Here is a 10,414-nt window from a genome sequence, read left to right as displayed (position 1 = left end):
TAGATTACTAGAATAAAAAAGGGGCATATTCGATTCGATAATCCAACCATAGAATGTAGTTTTGATTACTTGTGTCCATTTCGTAAAACAGTTATAAAAATTGCGCATGTATTCTCAGCCCAAAAATATAAAGGGTAAAAAGGCAAATGAAACTCACATAATGTATTTTGTAGTAAAAATACATATGACAACATTAGACAAACTGAACAATGCAGAGTTGGCATCGGATTCACGAACATATATAATTCATATATATATTAAAACACATAATTGTAAACGAATAAGTTAATATATATAACCTATTAATGATGTTATTTTTATATTAATAATATATTTATATTTCATATATTCTTTTTATATAATAAAATATTTGGTTATGTTATATGTGTTAAACATATATATTTATAGATTTTATTTGTTTATCAAAACAGTAGTTCTAATTATACTAAGTTAATATTAGTAAAAATAATGATAATAACATTAATAATATACTTATGTTAATAAATATTCCAATATTGATAATAACCATAGTATTAATAATAGTACTTGTAAAAATTAATTTTACTGTTAATGATGGTTATGATAATGATTTTAATAACTACCTAATAATATTGATAATAATAAAATAGTAGTTTTTAGTGATCTCAAAATAATAATTTTAGTAAGAATGTTAGTAATGATAGTAGAAATTTTAATAATAACAATATTAATAATTGAGATCATATTAACAATATTGATAGTATTTATAATTATACATATGTTAATACTAATAATAATAGTTCTTATATTTATATAATGATACTAATACTAATATTACTAGTAGTTCTTTTAACAATAATAATACTAATAACAATAATACATATATAGAGATAATAATAATAATCATAAATAATAATAATAACAATAATAATAATAATAATAATAATAATAATAATAATACTAATTATAATAATAATTAACATAATACTAATAATAATAATAATAATAATAATAATAATAATAATAATAATAATAAGAGTAATAATAATAAATTTGATAAGGAAGACTACCTAAGAAACCCTTTTAAAAAAAATGCACCAAGTAGGGATCGAACCCGAGACCTCCCGCTCAAACACCAACACACAAACCAGCTGGGCTGTTGCCCTTTATCCGAATTATATAGAATCTGTTTTTATTTAACCCATATTAATTTGTGTTCTATTCTTCTCCTTCTCTAACTTGAATTCGACCAGGGCATATCCAAAATCAAGATAATGAATCGTGATAACATTTTAAAACTTGTAACAAACATAAAATAAGATAGGGGTGTTCTTGAATAAAAAAATAAAACAAACGAAAAAAAAACTCTCAAGAACAGTTCACTGTTCGTAAAAAAAATAAATAACTCAATTTCTAATTTTCGATTTTTAAAGCATTTGAGGCAGAGATTATAACACAAACCATATTTGAAATCACCCCTAGAAACTTTCTCAACTGTCAATTGTTCCTAAATCTTAACAGAAAACTTGAATTTGATGAAGAACAAATATTTGACTTTTTGAACAATTAAGTTTGACTCTTAAATTTGAACTCGATGTTAGGAATTGAGTTTTGAAACTTTGCAGATAGATTAAACATAAGATTCCTAACATGATGGCATTCTTACAATTTAAAAATTGGTTCGTATTCAAATTATGGGTAAAAAGATAAGAGAGCAGAGCACGTGCCTGAGTTCATAAACTGTTTTTCTGTTTTTAATTCCATAATCGATAACTGATGTAATTGATAATGATGTGAGAAAGTCGACTGGTTTACTAACAAAGAATGAATGATAAATTGATATATTACTGAGTGAATGTCGACATGAGGGATCAAACAGAGAAGGAAAACAAACACTAAAAACAAAAAAAAAATAAAGTCGATTGTGATTGTACAGAAATTGATTATGTCGTACTGAATTGATTCGATCTGTGTTTTAGTTTATAGACAGGAACAAAACCATTTAAAAAGACTGATAGTTACTTGCAACTGAATTCGTATTAAAAGGAATCAAACAAAACCATATCAATCAGATAGGGATAAAAATCTGTTCTATATTTATATATACACTGTAATTATATATTCATAAGTCAGTATATATGTAATACGGATTTTTGATATATCTGGTTATATAAACTGTATCTATATGAATTAATTATAATTACATTAGTATTTATATCTGCATTTGATATATTCCAGCTTTTATACATATATGTTTATATATTCTAACTAATCTTATTAATTAACAATATTAATATTCTTAATATTGTAATTAATGTACATAAAAACTTATAATAGTATAACAATATTATAATAATAGTAATATTGTTATTAATGATAATAATAATAGTTATGAAATTTATAATAATATTATTATTAATGATAATAATAACACTAACTATAATATTACTAATTATAATGATATTAATTATAATAATAATAATTATAATAATACGAATTATATTAATACTAATAATATTAGTAATAATAATACTATAATAATGAGTATGTATTAAGTTCGTATCTTTAAAATAATATTAATAACACTAATTGTACATATCAATTTTCATATATATTAGGAATAATAATAATAATAATAATAATAATAATAATAATAATAATAATAATAATAATAATAATAATAATAATAATAATAAATAACAATGATAATAATGAAAATGATAATAATATTATTAATGATGATAATAATACTAGTTATAATAATACTAATATTATTAATGTTAATAATAATATTAGTAATAATAATACTTCAATCATTTATATATAACAATTTTTGTATCTATAGATTATATATATATTTCTACTACTACATATTTAATTATGTTTTAGATATCATAAATGTATTCATTATATATCTTGAAGCAATAATCTCAGTGTACACCTTTAATATTTTGTTAATGTTGACACATTTATGTTCAAAGTCAATTACATTCAATACTCTCAATAATTAACTAAACATTTTTAAATAACAGTTTTTAAATTATCTTAAGTTATATTCCATAATAACTAAATTGCATAATAGTTTAATTTATAATACATATTTATTTACATATATTCTTATTTATATATTCATTTCTATTTATATTTAAAGGTTCGTGAATCGTCGAGCACAGTCAAAGGGTAATTGCATATATGAATATAGATTTCAAAACTTTCGAGACTCAACATTATAGAATTTGCTTATCGTGTCGGAAGTATATAAAGATTAAAGTTTAAATTTGATCAGAAATTTTCGGGTCATCACAGTACCTACCCGTTAAAAGAAATTTCATCCCGAAATTTGATTGAGGTCGTCATGTCTAACTATAAAAATGTCTTCATGATGAATATGAGTTGGTGAATAGAGTTTTATCATCATTGATTAATATGGATAAAACCATTTGATTTTTGTGAAGAGTACGAGTGAAGCTATCACCAAAGAGTGAAATGAGTAGGTATAGATTCATTTTAACTGATGACGTAGTTATGATTGATTTCCGGAATTTAAAGAATTTAAAGAAAATCTTCGAAATCTAAAACTTTTGATTCTTCGGCGAATAAGGAAATTTGAATCCGCTTTAATGCGATCATCTGTTTTGATTGCTATGTCGGATAGTTTACTATAAATCCACCCCTATCATTTCCTTACAACTCACACCTTCTATTCATTCTCCCTCAATTCATACCTTAAAACATGTGTTAATATGCTCCATCCCATCCTGCTCCTTGATATACTCCTAACCTTCATATCTGTCATTCTTCTCTTTCATCTACCGCCAGAAGAATCTATTTACTTCTATTATACTCTTGGGTTTATAGTGGTTCTAGTCCTCCCGTGTCTTTATATTGCTATATGCATTGATATATACGGTTTATAATTTCTGAGTGGTTGTTGGGTTTTATATCTTTTATTATATTTCGATGTCCCTGCTTCTGTCTCCCCTAATCATTGTCATCCATAGTTAATGCTCTCTCCTATTTGCTGCTTTATACCCCAATTTCTATTTCTGAGCTTCATGCTTTTGTTTTCTTTTTGCAAGTAACGGTCCAGAATTCATAGGTGTGGAGTTTCGAATGAGCTTAATGTTCTAAACCAGAAAGAACGTAATAGCACGATTTGATTTGTCAAATTATCAGAATCACTGAGAATAGAACTATCAAGAATATATTTTCTTGATGTGTTCAGAAGTTAATTAGAATGAAAGAGTTATGTAACATGACACATGATGACGTTATAATCTGTGAATCATCATGTTCCATTTATAAACTCAGCATGACTTGCTGTAATATAATCACGTTGATCAAGTGTCATTATATTATACTAACTCATGCATCAGTTCCCAACATTACTTCAATAATATTCATATTTTAAGCTCGAAAGTTTATAGAATATAGAAACTAATAGTTTCTATATGATGTAATACTGATAGCACGAAGAGATTAATGATTTCAGATAAGAATAGTTATAAAAATATCTCCAGAAATATGGAGGATATTTATAATGAACGATACGATAATATCTCGGAATATCTAAGATCAGAGGATGATAGAAACTATTATCTGCAAGGGTTTAGAGTAAGGAGAAAGATATTCACTAAAGACTTTAGCAGACATTGAATCATTTGGATTCTTTGAAGTCAAACTTATTCTTTATGATTTGTCCACGGATTTCTTCCTAGTTTCGCATAATCTGCTTTTCGGTACTAAATTTTCTATTGAATGTTTCCAGTATAATGATACACAGGAAGCACGAGGAGGTATATAATTTCGGACGAGAATATTTATGAAAATATCCTCAGAAATATCGAAGATATTGATGATGATATTTTGGAATTTCTAAGTTCGATGGTTGATGGAGAAAGATTTTCCGCAAGATTTTAACATGACTTCGGAGCAAGATATTCTCTAAAGATTTCAACGGATCCAGAATTACCTGAATCCTTTGAATATAGGGTTTGGTCCATGTATTTATCCTTGGTCTCCTTTATGGGTAGCTCAATCTGTTTTTCAATACCTAATTTTCTATCGAGCGTTCCTAACACTCCTTTCTTTATCATCAAACTTTTGGTCGTTTAGACCATCTACCATTTTTCTGTTTCCTCTGCATTTAATGCTATGATATCTAAATCATCGGTTATTAATCCGAGGTGGTTTCAGGAAAATTGTGTTTTAGATGATTAAACGCTGATGGTAATATGGTGGAATATGAAAGATTCCCTGGTAACAATAAAAGAGCACGCGTATATATCAACGTTATAATAAGGTTTTTTCGTACGAAAAGTCGAAGTTGTCTTGCTGGAGCTGTGACAAAACTGGCTATCTCGAACAACAGATGCAAAGTTATTTTCGGTAATAATAACGCTAAAGGAATTAGCACAGCTACGTGTTAAACGTTTACTCAGGTTCTGTAACGACCCGGATTTTTCCGATCATTTTATACCTATGAGATTAATATTTACATAAATTAAACCTTACCAACATGATAAGTAATCTAAATTGTTGAGATTTATGTTTTTTAAAAAGAGTTTTACATAACGTTTGACCGTCCAAATTGACCGATGATATCACGAACTATATAACAAACGATAATTATACGTTTGTGTATATATATGTATTTATATATATATTTAACATGATCTAAGAATGGTTTAAAATCTCATTGTGTACTAATAACAATAAGTTATAAGTATACTTTGAGACTACTAACTTAAGTTTTCAAAATGATAACTATACGTAACGTTATTTGACATATATACCTTTAACCTATAATACTTATACAAGTATCGTATAAATATGTATTTAATCACTTTTAAAGGGATTATATACATAAAACAATATAGGTATATTTACAAAAGATAGCTATATTTGAATTCTCGTTCCGTTTCCTCAAAATTTCTACACGTATACCCAGAGTATATGTACTCGTATCATACCCAGCTCCTATACATATTTACTATTAGTATATACACATCACAATCACTTTATTAGCAACCATGAGTCAGTCAATTTTGGATCTTAGCATGCATGATTAATCAATTTGGCATATTACAAGACTTTTGCACAATATTACAAATTTATACATCTTTTCATCACCATTTATACTCCATTCCAATTTCATTTTTACTACACATTTTCTCTAACTAAAAACACACTATTAGGAACCTTAAGTGTTCTTCACAATCTCAGCAAATAACCATGAAGATCTAACTTCAAAAACAAGCCTTAATCATCATAATAAATTCCTTACAAGAAAACTTCAATAATCCTTCCAAAAATACAAGTTTACTTCCAACCTTTTGATCCAACTCCACCACTCTTTTGCTTCTAGGATTTTTCTCATCTTTTACAATAACTTTGTTCAAGTAACTTGAGGTAGTAACCTTGTTCATAACCTTATTCGATTCATATTTATATAGCTATCTTATTTTGTGTTGTAAAATTTTAACAACAAGAACATAGTTTGAATGATTTCAAACTTGTTTGCAAACTAAATAGATCCTTCTAAATTAACTTTTAAAACACTTCAAGACCTGTAATATATCATAATGATATGCTAACTTAACAAGATATAACTTGGTTTTACAAAGAACATCTTAAAAACTGAATCTACGTCGTCGGAGTGCAACCGGGGGCTGTTTTGGGTTGGATAATTAAAAACCATCTTAAGCTTTGAATTGGAACTTCATGTTCTGGAAAAATGATATTTCTTATGAATATGTTAACACATAAAAATTTCATGGTTTAACTCAAAGTGTAAGTATTTTTAGAAAAATGATCATTAAATGTTGTTTTTATGATGAAAAATGATCACTTTCATAAGTTTCACCAAAGTTTGACCTATAACCTGTGATTTCGAATACAACCTAAGGTATTTTCAGTTCATATTCTTAAAATTTGACCCGATCCAAGGAAGTGGCAAGTTGAACCAACAAAAACGGAGTTGTAATGAAGAAACTACGACTAAAACAAGATCGGGTATCCGAAGCTAGTTTAGCTACGAAAATATTTGGAGAAAAATTAAATTAATCATATATTTCTAATTAATATGATATTTCATATATATTTACTTATGATTTGATTTTATATATTTCAGGACCACACGTAAACAACACGAGAAGATTAATCATAAGACCTCATGATTGTACGCAACACGTCATTTGACAACATGGTACTTTATGTACGCAACACGTCACTTGACAACATGGTACCATGGGTCGAGATTAATTCTGATCAATACGAATACGATGGGGTCTTTATTTATTTTATTTAAGCAACTAATTGTGGACCACTAACATCGGACTGCTAACTACGGACTAAGAAAATATTAAAAATATTAAAAGTATTAATCTCGACCCATGGTACCATGTTGTCAAATGACGTGTTGCGTACATAAAGTACCGTGTTGTCAAATGACGTGTTGCGTACAATCATGAGGTCTTATGATTAATCTTCTCGTGTTGTTTACGGGTGGTCCTGAAATATATAAAATCAAATCATAAGTAATTATATATAAAATATCATATTAATTAGAAAAGATATGATTAATTTACTTTTTCTCCAAATATTTTCGTAGCTAAACTAGCTTCGAATACCCAATCTTGTTTTAGTCGTAGTTTCTTCATTACAACTCCGTTTTTGTTGGTTCAATTTGACACTTCCTTGGATCGAGTCAAATTTTTAGAATATGAACTGAAAATACCTTAGTCTGTATTCGAAATCATAGGTTATAGGTCAAACTTTGGTGAAACTTATGAAAGTGATCATTTTCCATCATAAAAACAACATTTAATGATCATTTTTCTAAAAATACTTACACTTTGAGTTAAACCATGAAATTTTTATGTGTTAACATATTCATAAGAAATATCATTTTTCCAGAACATGAACTTACAATTCAAAGTTCAAGATGGTTTTTAATTATCCTACCCAAAACAGCCCCCGGTTGCACTCCGACGACGTAGATTCAGTTTTTAAGATTTTCTTTGTAAAACCAAGTTATATCTTGTTAGATTAGCATATCATTATGATATATTACAGGTCTTGAAGTGTTTTAAAAGTCAAGTTAGATGGATCTATTTAGTTTGCGAACAAGTTTGAAATCATTCAAACTATGTTCTTGTTGTTAAAATTTTATACCACAAAATAAGATAGCTATATGAATATGAATTGAATAAGATTATGAAAAAGGTTACTACCTCAAGTTACTTGGACAAAGTTACTGCAAAAGATAAGAAATAATCTTGGAATTAAAGAGTGGTGGAGTTAGATCAAAAGGTTGGAAGTAAACTTCTTCAAATGGGTGGTTATTTTGATATGTTCTTGAAAGAGTTTTCTTATGGTGTTTAAGGCTTGTAATTGAAGCTAAATGATGGGGAAAATGCTTGGAGATGATCAAGTATGAAGTTAGGAGTATTTTGAGAGAGAAATTAGGGTGTAGGTATGAGAAAATGGAGTGAAGAAATGGTGTTCATTTATAAAAACGTTTTTAGTTTATAAAGAAAGAAAAGGATTCCTAATTTTGTTTTCTTACTAATAATTCATACTACTTGACAAATTCTAGTTACCTCATATCTAGGGCAGTAATAATGTTGATTAGGATGTTGATTTGATGTGTATATACCAATAGTAAATACATATAGAAGCTGGGTATGATACGGGTACATATACCCTAGATATACGTATAGAAATCTTGAGGAAACGGAACGAGAATTCAAATATAGCTATCTTTTGTGAATATACTTATATTGTTTTATGTATTTAAGTCCTTAAAAAGTGATTAAATACATTATATATACGATACATGTATAAGCATTATAGATTATAAGTATATATATCAAAGAATGTTACGTATAGTTATCGTTTTGAAAACTTAAGTTAGTAGTTTCAAAATATACTTATAACTCATTGTCATTAGTACACAATGTGATGTTAAACCATCCTTAGATCATGTTAAATATATATAAATACATATATATACACAAACGTATAATTATCGTATGTTATATAGTTCGTGATATCATCGGTCATATTGGACGGTCAAACGTTGTGTAAAACTCTTTTTTCAAAAACACAAGTCTCAACAATTTGGATTGCTTATCATGTTGGTATGGTTTAATTTATGTAAATATTAATCTCATAAGTATAATTTGGTCAGAAAATTCCGGGTCATTACAGTACCTACCCGTTAAAGAAATTTCATCCCCGAAATTTGATAGAGGTTGTTATGGATAACAATAAGAAGGTTTTCATGACAAATATAAGGTGATAATGGAGTTTTATCATCATTGAGTAATGTAGATAAAACGATTCGATTATGCGAAGAATATAAATAAGACTATCGTAAAAGAGTGAGATGAGTAAAATATATTCGTCTTAACCGATGACGTAGTTATGATTGATTTCCGGGATTTAAGGGATTTAAAGAGAATCTTACGTAATAAGATTTGGTTCTTTGGTGATTAAGGAAATCAGGATCTTCTTTGATTATATGCAATAATCTGTTTCGATTGCTCTGTCGGATATTTCACTATAAATTCACCCCTTCATTTCCTTATTTTCCACGACTCACACCTTCTATTCTTTCTCCCTTGATTCTTACTTTAAAGCATTCATCAATATGCTCCATCCAGTCCTTATTCTTGATATACTCCTAACTTTTATATCTGTCATTCTTCTTTTTCATCTACCACCAGAAGAATCTATTTACTTCTACTATACTCTTGTGTTTATAGTGTTTCTAATTCTCCCGTGTCTCTATATTGCTATCTGCATCGATATACACGGTTTGTAATTTCGGGGTTATTATCGAAGTTTATATTCTTCATTATTTTTTGGAGCTTCATGCTTTCGTTTTCTTTTCCCGACTTCGAGTCAAGCGAGTAATGGTCCGGAATTCGTAGATATGAAATTCAGAATGAACATAGCTAATGCTCTAAGAAGAAAATGGTAATAGAATGATTTTGATTTGTTAAATTACCAGAATACCCTGGAGAAGACCGAGTCATCCAGAAAAATATTCTCTTGATATGTTTAGAGATTAGATAGAATGTAAGAGTCGTGTAAATGGCACATGATGACGGTACTGTGAATCATCACGCTTCATTAGAAACTCAGCATGACTTACTGTAATATAATGACGTTGATCAAGTGTCATTATATTATACTAATCCATGCTTCAGTTCCCAACACTACTTCAAAACATTCATATTTTAAACTCGAAGGTTTCAGAATTTAGAAACTAACACAGTTTCTTTTATGTTGCAGATATTACGGAGAGATAAATGATCTCAGATAAGAATAGTTGTGAAAATATCGCCAGAAATATGGAGGATATTTATAATAGAACATACGAGAATATCTTAGAATTTCTAATATCAATGGATGATGAAGAAGATTT

The sequence above is a fragment of the Rutidosis leptorrhynchoides genome, chromosome 8, assembly GCF_046630445.1.
Source record: "Rutidosis leptorrhynchoides isolate AG116_Rl617_1_P2 chromosome 8, CSIRO_AGI_Rlap_v1, whole genome shotgun sequence".
NCBI lineage: Eukaryota > Viridiplantae > Streptophyta > Magnoliopsida > Asterales > Asteraceae > Rutidosis > Rutidosis leptorrhynchoides.
The sequence above is the reverse complement of the archived record's forward strand: the minus strand, read 5'-3'. Positions refer to the sequence as shown.